Source organism: Mustela erminea, chromosome 7 (assembly GCF_009829155.1).
Source record: "Mustela erminea isolate mMusErm1 chromosome 7, mMusErm1.Pri, whole genome shotgun sequence".
In the NCBI taxonomy this organism is placed as follows: Eukaryota; Metazoa; Chordata; class Mammalia; order Carnivora; family Mustelidae; genus Mustela; species Mustela erminea.
This window is the reverse complement of record NC_045620.1, coordinates 111,841,535-111,858,703: the sequence shown is the minus strand read 5'-3', so window position 1 is coordinate 111,858,703 and position 17,169 is coordinate 111,841,535. Positions and strand designations below refer to the sequence as shown.

The window sequence follows — 17,169 nt, the reverse complement described above, 5'->3', positions numbered from 1 at the left end:
ACCTGCGCAGAGAAGAGAATGAAACTGTAAGGAGAGTTTGGGGACTCCTGGTTGGCTCGGTGGAAGGAGCATGCGACTCGAGCTCCGCGAAGTGAGTTCAACCCCCAGGCTGGGTGCAGAGATTACGCACATACATGACTAACTAACTAAATAGAATAAATAAATAACTTATTTAAAAAGTGTAAGGAGGGGCGCCTGGGTGGTTCAGTGGGTTAAAGCCTCTGCCTTTGGCTCAGGTCATGATCCCAGGATCCTAGGATCAAGCCCCACATCGGGTTCTCTGCTCAGCGGGGTGCCTGCTTCCCTTCCTCTCTGCCTGCCTGTCTGCCTACTTGTGGTCTCTGTCAAATAAATAAAATATTTGAAAATAAATAAATAAATCATAAAAAATTAAAAAGTATAAGGAAAGTATCCGGTTTTGACGCTGCCGTCACATGAATCCTGACTGAATGGGACCTGTGACCCTGCGGCTTAGTGCTGGGAAGCTTGTGGAGGACAGGCTGAGTCGCAACCCTGCCCCCGCCGCGTGCCTGCAGCCTGAGCACCCCGCGGGAGCCTCATTCGCTCCTCCCTTCTTCATAGCCCCGCCCCTCGGCCGAAGGAGCCGGGCCTCAGCCAGAGGAGACACTCTGCCGCAAAGGGCTTGAATCCTGCACTGTGAAAATGTCATGCACTAGTTAGGGGAACCCTGACCACGCAGCATTCTTGGAGAAATCAAGGGCAAGCGATCTCTGAAAGAGCCCAGCCAGTGCCGGCTCCAAGGAGGGAACTAAATTCTCAACCCACTTCCTCCTCCCTCGACTGTGCAGGGAATGATGCTCAGCCTCTGCCCCCAGGAGCCAAAGGAAGCCAGACCTGGACTGAGCGGACTGAGCGGAGAAGAGCAGATGCCCTAGAATTCCTTCTAACTGAGAAGTAATTTATCACCATCTGTGCAGGAATGATATTTAATCAGTGTGTCCTCCTGGTTATTATTTTTTTAAGATTTTATTTATTTATTCGTCAGAAATCACAAGTAGGCAGAGAGGCAGGCAGAGGTGGGGGGGGGGAGCAGACTCCCTGCTGAGCAGAGGGCCCGATGCGGGCTCCATCCCAGGACCCTGGGATCATGACCCGAGCCCAAGGCAGAGGGTTTAATCCACTGAGCCACCCAGACGCCCCCCTCCTGGGTTTTTTAAGCACAAAATCCAGCACTATCTAAACCATTTGATGGTTGTTAGAGCTATTAAAAGCAGAAACACGCTGACCACCCAGCCAGGTTCCTCACTTGCCTGTAGAGCTGCGTGTCCCTCACAGTGAACCTGGTGCTTTCTCTATAATTCAGGGTTTGTTTTAAGTGAGATATGCTTGACAATAAAAATAAGTATATTCATCTCTCTTCAGGCAAATGGACTCCAGATAAAAATATGGGAGAAAAAAACATGGTATCTACTGAAAAAACAAACAAACAAACAAACAAACAAAAATGGAGTGGATCCTGAGCTGGGGAGTGGGATATGTCTACTTGGGACGAGCTGAGTGACTTGGCTGTCTGGGAGTCTCAGCATTCAAGCCCCAGTCTGAATAGCAGACCCTGTAGAGAGCAGGAGGAAGGGGAGGGGAGGGGAAGGAGGAGGCAGGGGTTCTAACTGACTGACTCAGCTTTGCTGGGGTCCTCCTCAGCCCTTCCTCTTCCCACCCCAAAACCTTCAGTCCCAGGGATATCTAGTGCTCCCAGCTGTGTCTTTCAGGGATTCTTCAGTGTAGATACAAGTTTGCCTCAGCTTTTCCCATTGCGTTTTTAGGATTGGGCTTTCTCTGGTCAGCTACATCAGTTACTAGCTCCCAAACAGGGCATCTCATCTCGTCTTCTCTTTCCCTGTGGGTCATGTATTAATTTTTTTTCTTTTCCATAGATTTAGTGGGTTTTGAAGAAGGAGAGGTGGCATATGTTCAACATGCCGTGTTTACTCTAGAACGTTAAACTGTATTATAAATGACATCTTTCTCCAAGTAGCTTCGGGCTTGATACATTTATGTGCTTTAACTAATCCTATCTCATATCTTCCTAAGTGGTAAAAAGGAGGCAGGATTGTAACCAGCATTTCATGACCCTCCAATCCTTTTTCATATTCATTAACAAATCTCATGTATGATAATAATAATTTTTAAATGTTTGTAGCAGCATTTTTAGCAATAGCCAAAAACTGGATACAACCCCAAATCCATGCACAGATGAACAAATAAACAAAGTGTGATCTATTCATACAATGGAATAGTGTTCAGCTATAAAAATGAATAAACTATAGATACATATAATATACACAAATACCAAAGTAATTTTGCTGAGTGAAATAAGCCAGAAAACCAGAGAATATACAGTATGAGTCCATTTATATAAATCTGGAAAATGCAAACTAATCCCTAATGACAGAAAGCAGATCAGTGGTTGCAGGGAGATGGGAAAATGGAGAGGAAAGCAGGGATGGACAGGGACACTTCTGGGGAGTGAACAGATACGTTCACTATCTGATTGTGCTGATGGTTTCATGGGAATATACATATGGAAAAACTGTTCGGTTAAAATATGTGTACTTTTTTCTTTGTTCTATGTCAGTTATACCTCAATAATGCTGTTTTTTTAAAAAAAATGTCTGTTGTATAAAACATAAAATCTGATCTCCCGAGACTAATATTCAAAAGCCTTCACCTGACATGCGGGTCCTCTGCATTTTTTTTTCTTCAAAGAGAGAAATAGAACGCAAGTTAGGGGAAGAACAGAGGGAGCGTAGGCTCCCCGCTGAGCAGGGAGCCAAATGCACGACTCAATGCCAGGGGATCCTGACCCCAGCAGAAGACAGACGCTCAACAGACTGAGCCACCCAGGCGCCCTCCTCTGCACTTTTGAAGCACTATGACTCCCAGAACAGAGTCCCACAACCACCGCTAACCCTCAAGAGAGATAGCTGGGCCTCTGTCCTGCAGCAAATAAATTAACATGGATTGACAGTATAAGGTAAAGCCAGTATGGTCTTAAACACGGTTAAATGGATATCTCATTTAACTCTTACAATAACTCTTTTCTTTTTTTTTTTTTTTAGATTTTTGTTTATTTATTTGAGAGAGAGAGCATATGCAGGGGAAGCAGAGGCAGAGGAGAAACAGACTCGCCGCTAAGGAGGGAGCCCAACACAGGGCTCAATCCCAGGATTCTAGGATCATGACCTGAGCCAAAGGCAGAAGCCTAACTGACCGAGCCATCCAGGCGCCCCTACAATAACTTTTTTTTTTTTTTTTTTTTTGACAGACAGAGATCACAAGTAGGCAGAGAGGCAGGCGGTGGGGGGGGGGGGGGGAGGGGGAGGAAGCAGGCTTGCCACTGAGCAGAGAGCCCTATGCGGCACTGGATCCCAGGATCCTGAGACCACAACGTGAGCCAAAGGCAGAAGCTTAACCCACTGAGCCACCCAGGCAACCCCTACAATAACTCTTTAAGGCAAATATTATTAAGCCAATTTTCAAATAAGGAAACTGAGAGGTATGTACCTTGCCTAAGATTACACTAGGATCTCAACCTAGCCTGACCCTTATGGCTCCATGTTCTGTACATCTGGTGAATAAAGATGATGAGAAGTATGTGACTGGTATGCAGGTCCGAGTAAGCAGGTAAATCAGTGAAATAACTTCCCCATCGAACACACTGGAAACAACCCCAGAGCCAAGGTCAGTACAGATGCTGAAAATCCCCAACAGCAAAGACTCTAGAAGCAGAAGAAAGAAAGAATGTATGTGGTTGAGGTAGGACATTGATAGGAATGTAAGTCAAGTGGAACAGAACAGGACAGCAACCAGATCCTGCAAAGGTTTCCTTCTTGGAAAACTGTCCTGGTAAGTGGGGACTGAAGCCAGGCAGCCCTGTGGTGTCCCCCTAGGCTTTACTTTGTCCTTGGGGCTCCTAGATTTGACTCTAACCACAGCATGCTTCCCCTGAAGGGTGTTGTTTATCCCACAAAGCAAAATAAGACCCTATCCCTCGATAGATCTTCAATCAGGTGAAAAAACTATAAGGCTTTCAACAAGACTTCACTACATGCAGGACACGTACAAAGGAGACATAAATGTAGATACAGAAACAATGTCTCTGACTCACACAACCTGGACTCGATCCAACCAGCCCTACTTAGAGAGGGCCATCCCTCCCTCGACTCTAGAACTCTTTTGGATGCTTAGAATCACAGAAGGGGGCCTCATGGCTTGGGTAGGGAGCTCTACAGGGACCCATAAATCACAAACACCAAATTAATCAAAGAATACATGAGGGTTCCTCTCATTCAAGATCCAAGGACATAGGGTGACCTTGAACAGCTGCCCTCTTGATTTAGGCTATTCGGACTCTAGAGAAAGGGCATCTCCACATATTACTTGTTAAATTTCTCTCTTGGCATGACTACAACAGATTCTTGCATAATTAAATGACTTTTCTCAGTAGTGATGCTCATTTGTTTACTATTTGTGTTCTATTTTTGGCTCTGGAGGTACTCCTGAAATAAATTTTATTTACCACATATATGGACAGTGGCTAGAAAGCATTTCACAATTTTAAACAACTCAGATGTAACATTCAAATGAGAGTCTTCACATCAGCCATTAGATAACATCAAATGCTACAACTGTTGAATTTTGTTTGTATAAAAGATTGGATTAAATATTTTGGATATTTTTAAAGTTTAGCTTTCTTTATTTTTTGGAATAGATTTTATTTATTTGCCAGAGAGAGATTGAGAGAACAAGCTCAAGAGCAGGGAGAGCAGCAGGCAGAGGGAGAAGGAAAACCAGGCTCCATGGTGAGCAGGGAGCCTGACACGGGGCTTGATCCCAGGACCCTGAGATCATGACCTGAGCTGAAGGCAGATGCTTACCCAACTAAGTCACCTAGGTGTCCCGGGTCTAACTTTCTTTAACCAGCATTGATTTTAAGTTCTGAGAGTCATTGATTATAGTTTGTATTTTGCTTTTAATTTTAGTAAGTTTAGATGTTTTAGAAGAAAAATAGAAAACTTGATACTTAACATTTACCTAAATTTACATCTTTGATGAAAATACATTCAAACTTTATATACTTGGAATAAAATTTATATACTTGGAATAAAATTACATTATATATCTTTAATTCTTTAGTTTATTGATGTTAATAGAACCAGGAAAAAGAAGAGGCAAAGAATGGATTCTTTCTCCCCTTGACTTCAGTCTTTTGGTCATCAAAACTGTGAATGAATACATTTCTGTTGTTTTAAGCCCCCCTGTTGGTGATAATTTGTTACCGCAGCCCTAGGAACTAAGCACTAAAACATCATTAAGATTTTGTAGAAATAAAGTCAACAATCCATGGAATAAATATATAATCTAATTATGTATCTTTATTTCATTACTTATGCAAACAATACTTGCCAATCAATAGACTACCTCAATATCCCCAATAATTTAATTATTTTAATTGATGACTAGCTCTTATTATAAGAAACATGGTTTAACACATTTTTGTGAAGGGAGGCACCAGGGTGGCTCGGTTGGTTAAGGATCCAATTCTTGATTTTGGTTCCGGTCATGATCTCAGAGTTGTGAGATGGAGCCCCACCACAGGTTCCACATTCACTGTAGAATCTGCTTAAGATGCTCTCTCCCAGGGTGCCTGGGTGGCTCAGTGGGTTGAGCCTCTGCCTTTGGCCTAAGTCATGATCTCAGGGTCTTGGGATCAAGCCCCACATCGGGCTCTCTGCTTGGCAGGGAGCCTGCTTCTCTCTCTCTCTCTCTGCCTACTTGTGATCTCTCTGTCAAATAAATAAATAACATTTTTTTTAAAAAAAATTTAAAAAAAATTTAAAAAGATGCTCTCTCCTTCACCCTCTGCCCCTCCCCCAACTCTCACACTCACGCAGGCGCTCTCCCTAAAATAAATAAATCTTAAACAAACAAACAAAAAAGACCCTCATAAGCAACATTCCAGGGAACCTGCAGACTAATACCGGCACCTTGAGCTGAGACTCCCATTTGTCCTTCAGCTCTGCTGTCAGGTGAGTTAGTGTCAACAATAGTTATGTCAGGGGACGCCTGGGTGGCTCAGTTGGTTGGACGACTGCCTTCCGCTCAGGTCATGATCCCAGAGTCCCAGGATCGAGTCCCGCATCGGGCTCCCAGCTCCATGGGGAGTCTGCTTCTCCCTCTGACCTTCTCCTCACTCATGCTCTCTCTCACTGTCTCTCTCTCAAATAAATAAATAAAATCTTAAAAAAAAAAATAGTTATGTCGTGTTCCGCCCTGAACTTATTTTCTCCTACAGTTGAGTTTGTAATGAAGTAAGTTTTCATCTAATGTCATTAGGCCTAGTACTTTAAGAAATCAGACCTTTTGGTAAAGAGGTATAGCCGATTTGGCAATCAGACCTATATCTTTCATAAGACCATTCTACTTTTTTTTTTTAATTCTTTTTGGGAAGTAATTTTTTTTAAATATTTTATTTATTTATTTGAGTGAGAGAGAGCATGAGAGGGAAGAAGGTCAAAGGGAAAAGCAGACTCCCCGTGGAGCTGGGAGCCTGATACAGGACACCATCCCAGGACTCCAGGATTACGACCCAAGCCGAAGGCAGTTGCTTAACCAACTGAGCCACCCAGGTGCCCAATCATTCCACTTTTTGATTGCAAGGTACATCATTTGATAAATACTTGTGCCATCTCTTGCTTGTATCAGTTGTCTATTGCTGTGTAAAAAAAAATCACTCCGGAACTCAGCAGTTTCAAACAACAAGCATTTATTATTTCACAACTTCTGAGCTTGGCTGTGCGCCCCAGGCTCAGGGTCTCTAACAAAGAGGCTATCATAAACAAGGTTCAACTAGGAGGGGATCCTCTCCAAAGCTTATCATGCAGCATGCCTTCCTTTCTCACTGGCTGTTGGCCAAAGACATCGGTTCCTTTCCACGTGGCCTCCCTGTAGGGAAGTCCCCAATATGGCAGGAGGCTTCTCTCAAAGGGAGATCCAGTTCGGGGCTACAGTCTTTTTGCAACCTCATCTCAGAAGTATCCCTTCACGAATCTGTCCAGCCCACATGCAAGGGGAAGGAGGCAGGGACCACGGGGGGCACCTTGGACGTGGCCTACCATGCTCCTTACCATGCTGCTTGTTCCACTTTGGCTGATGTTGGTCTATATGTACAAAGTCTTGCTGCGTGTGTTTTTCCTTTGTTCCAAATAGTCCTTCTCTGCGGGATGTGTAAGGGAGTATTCCGTAGGTAATGTGTAGATACACATACCCAGTAAGTCTCCACTCCAATCCAAGCTGGCCATGAGGTTGTTGGCCTGATATTGTTGGCCAGTGGATGACAGATCTGCAAAAAAACCGTGGATCAAACTTTGAGTGGATTCCCTGTACAATATTCACAGAAACACTCACTCCCTGCCTTATCAGTTTGTGAAAGAAGGTCATTTTGTTTAAGCTAAAGTCTAAGATCAATGATTATTGGGTCATCAGTCATACAGCCTAGAACTAGCAGGCTTCCACCCCACTCAAATTGGAAAATTTGAGATATGGTTACCAACCATACACTGTTAATCTCACTGACCCCCTTCTTGGTGTGTTAAAGTTTGTATATCTCAAAGTCTAAACTGTTTCCTGGAAGAACTTCTGTCTCCTATATAAAACCATGCCACAATCTTAATTCTTGAATTTTCCCTGGACATTGGAAAAATTAAACAAACAAAAAATGAAAAAAAAAAAAAGGAAAGAAAAGGAAAAAAAAAAACCTTCTTTACTTAGTTAGACTAACAATGATCACCGTGGGAAGCTTCTGACAGAAAAAAAATAAATTGTGTATCTAAAAGGCATTCTAAAAAATAGGAGACAAAGCACCAAACAGTTTCTTTACTTGGAAAAATGAGCCTCCCCCACCAAAAAATCTAACTCCAAGATAGTCTCAAAATCTCTGTAACCTTTTGAATCCTGCTTCTCCCTCTCCCACTCCCCCTGACCATGTTCCCTCTCTCGCTCTCTGTCAAATAAATAAATTTTTAAAAAAGATATATTAAAGTAAGATATTTTCAAGTCAGTTAAGTCTATCCTGCCTTCCACTCAGACACACTTCTCCAGTCACATGGCATTAGAGTGGCTGTGGTAATAGCGACTTAGGGGTAACATAGGGGGTCTGGGGAGTTGGGGATGTGTTAAGTTTTGGTTTGGTGAGATAGGTTTATGTAGTTTGCTGTCGATTCTACAGATAATTAAGGGGCTCTAACCACTGCAGTGTAGACACAGCTTCTGATGATACACCTACAGCCAGCTCCCTGCGCTCACCAAATATGGATCAAAAATACAGGCTGAGGATCCCTGGGTGAAGTAAAGAAGTCCTGTAGTGCTTTGCACCAGAGGGAGGTGGCAATGGATGAGACACAAGGCTTGAAATGTAAAGTCAGAAGATGCCTATGGAAAATTCTTCCAGTCATCAGGTATCTGGAATTGTGAGATTCAATGCTCATTTTGGCCTCCTTTACCTGGCTGAAATGCCAATCTACTCCTGTCAGGGATCTATTTGACTTCCACGCAGTTTCTGATGTGCCGCCCACAAAGGCAGGGTATGTCTCATTTTGGGTTTTCTGTGAAGCACAGCTGGGTGAGGAGCAGCTTCTCAGCGCAGTATTCGGTTTTTTTTTTTAAGATTTTATTTATTTATTTGACAGAGATCACAAGTAGGCAGAGAGGCAGGAAGAGAGAGAGGGGGAAGCAGGCTCCCCTCTGAGCAGAGAGCCTGATGTGGGGCTCGATCCCAGGACCCTGGGATCATGACCTGAGTCGAAGGCAGAGGCTTTAACCCACTGAGCCACCCAGGCGCCCTGCCAACCCCATTTTTTAATGCAACCCCTTTAAAATGCAATATACACACTTAACATATCAAATTCTTAAATTAAAACCTCTGTCAAGGTCCTCTGAATATTTTAATTATATTTACCCCTTTCCACATATAGCTTACTATGGTCAGGAATTTTATTTTCTTAATAAACTCCATTTTGGAATAATTTTAGATTTACAGAAAAGTTGCAGAGGGAGCCCAGTGAGTTCCCGTACGCCCTTCACCCAGTTTCACCCAATGGTAACATCTTATAGACTTTGGTACACGTGATTAACACTGGCGCATTTACTTTTAACTGAGTGCCAAACTTCATTCCGATTTCACCAGGTTTCCCACTAAAGTCCTTTTTCTGTCCAGCATCCAACCTAGGGCCCACACTGGATGTAGCTGTCATGCTTCTTTAGTCACCTCTGGTCTGTGACAGTTTCTCTGACCTTGACAGTTTATAGGAGTACTGGCAGGCAGGTTCTTACATTGGGTTTCTCTGTTTTCTGGAGGCTTAGACTGAGGTTATGTATTTTGGGGAAAATACCACAGAGGCCACATGACCTTCTCATTACATCATCTCAGGGAGTACCTGATAGCAGCTGGTGTTTTGAATCTTCATTACTTGGCCAAGGTAGTGAGTGCCTGCCAGGTTTCTCCCCAGTGAAGCTATCATTTTTCTCTTTCTGTACTCTGTTCTTTGGAAGCGAGCCCCTGTGTATAGCCTACGTTGGGAGGAGAAAGGGGTTGTTAAGCTCCATCTCTTGCAGTGGGGTATATCTACCTATATTATTTGGAATTCTTGTGTAGGGAAGATTTGTTTCCTCCTCTAATTTATTTATTCAATTATTTTATTATATCAGTATGAACTTATGCATACTTATTTTGAACTCTGTGTTATAGTCCAGTCCAACATTATTTCGTTTGTTGCTCAAATTGTTCCAACGTTGGCCACTGGGAACTCTCTCAGGTTGATTACTATGTCCCTTTGATATGACCTGGTTCTTTTGTTTTTATGGGCGCTTCTTTACTTTCTGGCATTACAAGGTGCTCCTGGCTCCCCTTTCTGTCTCTTCCTCCCATGAGAGAGCACACCAGCCTCTAGTTTATAGGTAAGCCCAAATCTTCTCTCCTCCAGGATGGAAGCATTTCACACCTCCTAGATTCAGTGCCTGGGATTTGACCCCCTCCCTGTCCAAACCATAGCTGAATTTGGATTGGATCTTAGACATTTTGCTGTGCTGTAGGGCCCATCACTGGAGTCCTATCGAGGCCCCATGATCACCTACCTGGTCCCAGTGTCTTCTTTCAGCCTTACTGTCCCATGTGCCTGGCCCTAGCCTAATATTCAAGACCACCCACATTATGAAAAGAATGACTGATTGAGAGGAGAGATCCTGGACTCCAGTTTTTAATATATTAAGTTTGAAGTATATGCAATATCTAAATATCTCCCACCCTTCACCTCTTACTTTTGATTGAGCAAATAAATATAGCAGGAAATTGTTTCCTTCATTTTCCACAATCCAACCCAATCTTCTGGGATAGAGCCTTTCACCGCTCCCGCAGAATTACTGCCTTGTGTTGATAATAGATTACAGCTTTTTTAACCTCAGAAGTTTGCTTTATTCAAAATAATGGTAAATCTTGTCACCCTACCATTGTCTCTGGATAATTCTAAAAAGTCTTTGAACCTCTTTAGCTCTGCCTAGAGGTCGGGTTCCATTGACGATGACCTGACTCTCTGATATTGGAACCACACATCAGTACAAGTGTCCAAACATTCCCAGGTTTCCTTTGGATGTTCTCTCACCTCCTTTCTTTCTTTCTTTTTTCTTTTTAAGATTTTATTTATTTATTTGAGAGAGAAAATGAGAGAGAGCATGCGAGGGAATAGAGTCGGGGGAGAAGCAGACTCCCCACTGAGCAAAGAGCCCAATGTGGGACTCAATCCTGGGACTCCAGGATCAAGTCCTGAGCTGAAGGCAGTCGCTTAACCAACTGAGCCACCCAGGCACTCTCCAACCTCCTCTCTTCCAAAATTTTCCTTGAATCTTGGCCTACCCCGTAATCTCTCCAAATAAATCTGCTTTTTAAAATCCATTTCAAATATCTCTGTCTTGTATTGGAATTGTTCTTTTGTGCTTGTGAAATCCTGGTGGGGGGGATCAGACCTTAGCCATCTTTGTCTCCTCCAGCTGCTACTCCATCAAGTTCATTATACCTGAACATCACACACAACTGAACCAGACTTGAATTGACTTGATACTACTGCACCATCCAAGTACTTGGCAACAGAACACAACAAAACACCCTCTGGACTTCTAGAGTCCTCCTGCATCCAGCACTGGGGAAATCAGACCCTGAACCATATCCACCCCACATCTGGAAGCGAGGCTACGGCAGGCCGGCATCATCAACAGCATCAACGGGGTACTCTGCCCTCTCCCGTGCTAGAGAGCTGGGTACCTCTTCTGACGACCCTGCTCACGATGCCAAGAAGAAAGAGGAATCGACCCAATGAAAACAAGCAGGAGAGTTCTAGGTAAAGAGAAGCAGAAATGTTTTGCAGGACCCTTTACCCATCTTGAGTTATGGAGTTAGGAAGATGCAACTCCATCTGTGGAGGATGAAAACCAAAGGAATGAAACTGAAAAGTCAGGGGAGTGATGGTTGAAGAAAGTGGCCCTGGTTAAGGATCTCAGGTCCAACATCAATGCATCCGGACATAAATGCTGCACCCCACTACTCCAATGTCTTCCACGGAGTCTCAGGTGCTCCCCCCCTCACCTGGTAGCCCCCCCAGCTGCTGGTGACCTCACCCCTTGGACATTTTTCCAATAAACGTTCTTGGACAAACTGGAGATGACTGTATGGGATACTGTACGGTACACTGAAGACACCTCCCCACTGTCTCTCCCCTGAACACAAGGGCCTCTCACACCACCACCAACTCGACAGGAGCACTCTCATTGTTTTAAGGTGTTTGTTTTGATTCTATAGCCTGGAATGGGTGGAGAGAGGACAGAAATGGGTGTAGAAAACTAGAGCCCTAGTTCCTTTTGTTTTCTTCAGTGAGAAGGGGGGAGAAGGAAAAGAAGGGGGAGTATATAAATTCTCCTGCATCCGTGGAAACGAACCTTATACTACATGAGAGGGGCCAGTAACCTTTTTAAGTTCACTGCCCACATTGACACCCAAGCTTTTCACCATTGATTCCTCTGACTCCTCCATCAATCCCGTGTTAATTTCCAGAAAAGGACTTAATGGTGTTTTGGGACAAATGAAAGAGCAGCTCCACTAATGGATCCTTCAGTGCCTGTGCTACTACCCTGTGCACTCTTATACTTCTAGTCTTCTCCGCCCTCACTTTTCCTTCCTCACTTTTCTGCCTCTGTCTCTGCTGATTCGGTCAAAGTCAATAATAACTGTAAACTGTAAATGCGGTTATTATATTCACTCTCTGCCACTATATCCAGAGGAGGATTATGGAAATAAAACTGAGGGGTTGGAACTCCCCTGTCAAAAGACTTATACTTTGGGCTCTGGGGCTACTTCCTTCCTGTGAAAGTAGAGGCTTTCCTCTACTGTTTCCTAAATTCCAAGGGTGGGGGGATGGTGCCAGTGAGAGAAAAACCACTGTGGGGGAAAAGCTGCAGAACCCAGAATCTGGACATCATATGCTATACTCTCTGGAGAATTACAGGTCTTCTCAACTGCGGATCTTTCCAGAGGAGGTGTATGAACGCTCCTTTTCTGCATCTCAGTCTCTCTGGCATGTTCCAAGAATTTAGACCAGTAATTCTGAAAGGGGCCCCAATCCAAACAGATCAAGAAGTCATTATCCTTTCTACTTCACCAAGCTCCAACCCCAGGTATCACAAGACTTAACTTCATCCATTCAGATAAGCACAGTTCTCATTTGCCCTCCCCTTTGAACCGCAAAAGCATCCAGATCTGGGCAGCAGTCTTTGATCCACTGCTATCCAGTTCTAAAGTAGTACCTCTCACTGGCCACTGGCGTGGAAACCCTCACATCTCGGACTCGGGACACCTCATCTCTTGGGATGGAAGTGGCACAGGGTATAGAAGCATGGCATAGATATAGGGAGCTACGAGTTCAGAATATAAAGGCTGTTTCAATGCATCAGCTCTGGGTTGAATCCCAGTTACATCCTTTACTGTTCATTTGTCAAGGGACCCCTCTAATCCCGAGTCTCCTGGCATGTGAAATGGAACTAATAATGCCATCCCCTTCAAAAGCTGTCTTTGAGATTAAATGAGATAATGCATCTACAACCTTTGGCACAGTGCCTGGCAGACGCATCCTGAGTATTCAGTTAGCTATCATTATTAGCCTTGTGATACCCCGTGCAAATCATAGAGCCTATTTGGGTTCAATCCGGGCCGCTGCAAAACGTATGACGGCAACCGCCCTGCCTTACTCCAGGGTTGTAAGGATTAAAAGAAGTATTCAGCCACACTTTATTCACAATCCCAGCGGGAAGAAAACCTCCATTACGTAGGACCTCGAGTTTGCGGAGGGCTTGTGGGCGTGGCTTGAGCTTGAGTTTGCAACCAAATGATTGGTTGAAGAGAGGATTCGAGTCCTCTCGGTCCCGCCCTAGACCTCACTGCACCTGCGCACGTTCTCTCCGCTTCACAAGCGAAGCTACGTGATGGCCTTGCGAAGTGTGTCGCGCTGTAGTCGCGTCCGCCGCAGTCGCTGCGGCAGCGTGGCGGGTTGTCCAGGTAACCACGGGAGTTGTCGCTGATTGGTGGCATCAGAGAGACAGGTGTTCGTCATGCCCTTGAAGCACCTGAGGACCCAGCTGAGCCCTCAGGTGAGGAGTTGCGTGCCTCTTCCCTCCCCCGCCAGCCTTAACGTTCCCAGAGAAGTGGGGGAACTGAAATCTCACCATGGTGAGCGCCTACTGTATGCGGAATCTCTGCTCGGTCGGTAGTGTGCAGTAGCAGGACGGACCGCTAACCGCGGTAGCTTTCGTTCCGTTTCGTTTGACATCAGTTGTGTACGAGGCCCCGTGCTGGGCGCACATGGAAACAGCGAACCTAAGTCTGCGCCCGGATAAACAAGCGCTTTAGGTAAAAGCCCCCAAGACGGAGTTGCGGAAGACCTCACGTTCGTTCTGATGATGAAGATCTCAGATTCGGAAAAGGCTGGGCACCGCGAGAGGAACCATGCTGTCGAGAGGCTGGGTTTTGGAGCCAGGAGACCAGCACTCAAGTCCTAGTGCCAGGTGCACTTTCAATAAATGGTCCAATCCCGCTGACCTGAAGCCCTCGGCACACAGTCTCTGAGCGCCCACCCAGCGGCTTCATTTGGAAAATAGAGTAACAATAATAGCAACCTGAGGAGGTTTGGAGGAAGAGTTAAAGTCATGTGCGCAAAAGCCTTCGCGAACTAAAAAGCCCTGTAGAAACTGATAGACGAGAGAGAACATTCAAAATCTAAAGGATAGACTCATACAAAGCTAATGATAGTATCTGCCATAAGTGAATGTTTCCTATGTAGCAAGACAGCATAATTTCAGGAGTTAGGATTGTGGTTTGTGGAGTCAGACATACGTGGATTTAAATCTTGGTTCCACCCCCTTATAAACTGTGTATGTAAATTTGAGCAAATTACTTAACTTTTCTGAACCTCAGGTTCCCCATCTGTAAAATATGCATAATCATCTCTGTCACAGCGTTATGAAGTAAAAGGACAATGCATATAGAGCATTTATCAAACTGTCTAGTTTATGGTAAGATTTAAAGGTTGTTTTTTATTATTCTACTCCCTGCCCCCATTGAATCCTCACGACGGTGCTGTGAGGAATGAGGAAGGCTTCACAGAGAATGTGGTATTAGGAGAATAGAGGGAAATTAGAACCAAAGAGAGAAGTGCTCATTGCTCAGGAAACTGCCCCCAAAATTGTAATTTAAAAATTCCTTTACCCTAATGGAATAATTGGAAGTGAAAAAAAAATCCCCTTCAGTCTTTCAAAATAAGATGTCATAATGCCGGGTAGGGCAAAGGCCCAGGATTGGCAAAATCATGAAGGAAGATGATGAGCAAGGAAAAGGAGGAACCCTCAGTTCTTCAAACTGGAGGGGGGTAAAGGTGGAGGTGTGGTTATTTTCTGATCTGAGGATTTTGATGGAGGGGAGAAAAAAAAAAAAAAGGCATTTTAAACCTGGGACTTTGGAGGTAGGTGGGTTAGGAGTGACAAGTAACAAAGTTTCAAACCAGAGCTCTGGAGCCCAAGTAATTAATCACACAATTGGAGCAGAAGCTAAATGTTTTATTTCAAGGAGGGAAGTCCTTAGTGCAGACCCGTTGAGGACCAGGTGGTGGACAGATGTGGAAGAGAATAATCGACTGGGAGATGATCACTTCAAAGTTGGACCTCTGAGCAGTGCATAGTTTGGGGGGGGGGGGGTAAAAAAACAACAACAAAACAAAACACTAAGCTGGTGGCATTTTCATCCTAAATCTCAACTCTGATTGTTTTACTCCCCATTTCAGAACTTTCACTTTTTCCTACCAAAGAAGCCCAAACTCCTTGGCCAAATTTCAAAGTTGGTTTTTTTGTTTTGTTTTGTTTTGTTTTTTTGCTCTGGCCTCACTGTTTCTCCTGCCTTACTTCGTCTGTTCTATTTGCAAGATAGTTTCAGCTAAATTAAATTACTGTCTCTTAATGAGATTTGCCTTTGCTCCTATCATTCCCTGTACTTCAGATAACTTGTCCCATTTAACTACATCCAATTCTTCAAACCTTAAAGTTGGTCATTTATTTTTTTTTAAAGATTTTTTTTTAATTTTTATTTATTTGACAGAGAGACATCACAAGTAGAGAAGTAGGCAGACAGAGAGAGAGGAGGAAGCAGGCTCCCTGCTGAGCAGAGAGCCCGATGCGGGACTCGATCCCAGGACCCTGAGATCATGACCTGAGCTGAAGGCAGCGGCTTAACCCACTGAGCCACCCAGGCGCCCTAAAGTTGGTCATTTAAGCATAAAACGATTTCAGGCTTCTCCAAACTATCATGGTGCTTTCTACATGCCTCTCTAATGGGATTTTTCCTGCTTTGCACCATGTTATTAGCCTGGGGGCAAGGACCGTATTTTGCTCTTTGTCTTCCTCTCAGCCCCTGGTTACATGCCTTTCTCAGTGTGGTATTCAAAAAATAGTGAATGAGGAGTGCCTGGGTGGCTAAGTCATGAAGTGTCTTCAGCTAGGTCATGATCCAGGGTCATGGGATTGAGCTCCACATTGGGCTCCCTGCTCACTGGGAAGCCTGCTTCTCCCTCTCCTGCTCCCCCTGCTTGTGTTCCCTCTCTCGCTGTCTCTCTGTCAAATAAATAAATAAAACCTTTAAAAAATAATATTGAATGAAAAAAATGTATATATTGAATGAATGGCTGAAGACCAGAACCTGTTAAAAAAAAAAAACAACAACTTCTCAGACCAATTTATTTCAGTTGAGCTATGAAGGAGCAAGGCCATTGCAGGGGCACATTGGTAGAGTTGATTCTGCATGTCACCTCGAAGTGTATTTGCATTATGGGTTTCTAAAGCACCTTGTTGTCCTGGGCCAGGGTTTTATAGCCTTGGAGACCAGGATGCATCTTTGGTTTTAAGGACTGTGATGTGGAGAATTGACCATAGTCACACTAGAGCTAAAGGAACTAGATATGCTTGTCACTCTAGACAAACAGCTGGACTTATTTTTGCCCCCTCTGCCTCTGCAGGATGGAGCTGCAAAGGTGACCTGCATGGCTTGGTCCCAGAACAATGCCAAGTTTGCCGTCTGCACAGTGGAATGAGTGGTGTTGCTCTACGATGAACATGGGGAGCGGAGAGAGAAATTCTCCACCAAACCAGCTGTCATGAAGGTGAAGAGAGTACTGTGTGTGTCCTTAACCTGTTCATGGGGTCTTAGGAATCTGGAAAACTTCCTTACTTCCCCAGCCATCTGCCTAGGAAATAGCCTGCCCCATCTTTTCTCAGGATAAATCCCTGACGCTCAATATAGTCACACAAACACCTTTTCTTCTCTTTTCTCTACCATGTGTGCTCATGACTTGTTTTTTCTTTTCCTTTTTTAACTCTTAGTATGGCAGGAAGAGCTATATGGTGAAGGGCATGGCTTTTTCTCCCGATTCCACTAAAATTGCCATAGGACAGACCAACAGCATCATCTATGTGTACAAGATTGGCGAAGATTGGTGAGGATAGAGACTGGTAAATCTTCTATCCCCTCTGACATGGCTGCTTGTCTCCCACTGTTGAGGCCTCAGTCCC

General features: G+C 44.3%; 1 pseudogene; it reads left to right on the top strand.

Annotated features, from left to right (window-relative positions):
• The first annotated feature begins 13,493 nt into the window (after nucleotides 1–13,493).
• Nucleotides 13,494–17,104, top strand: LOC116596015 (annotated as a pseudogene).
• Nucleotides 17,105–17,169: the final 65 nt, after the last annotated feature.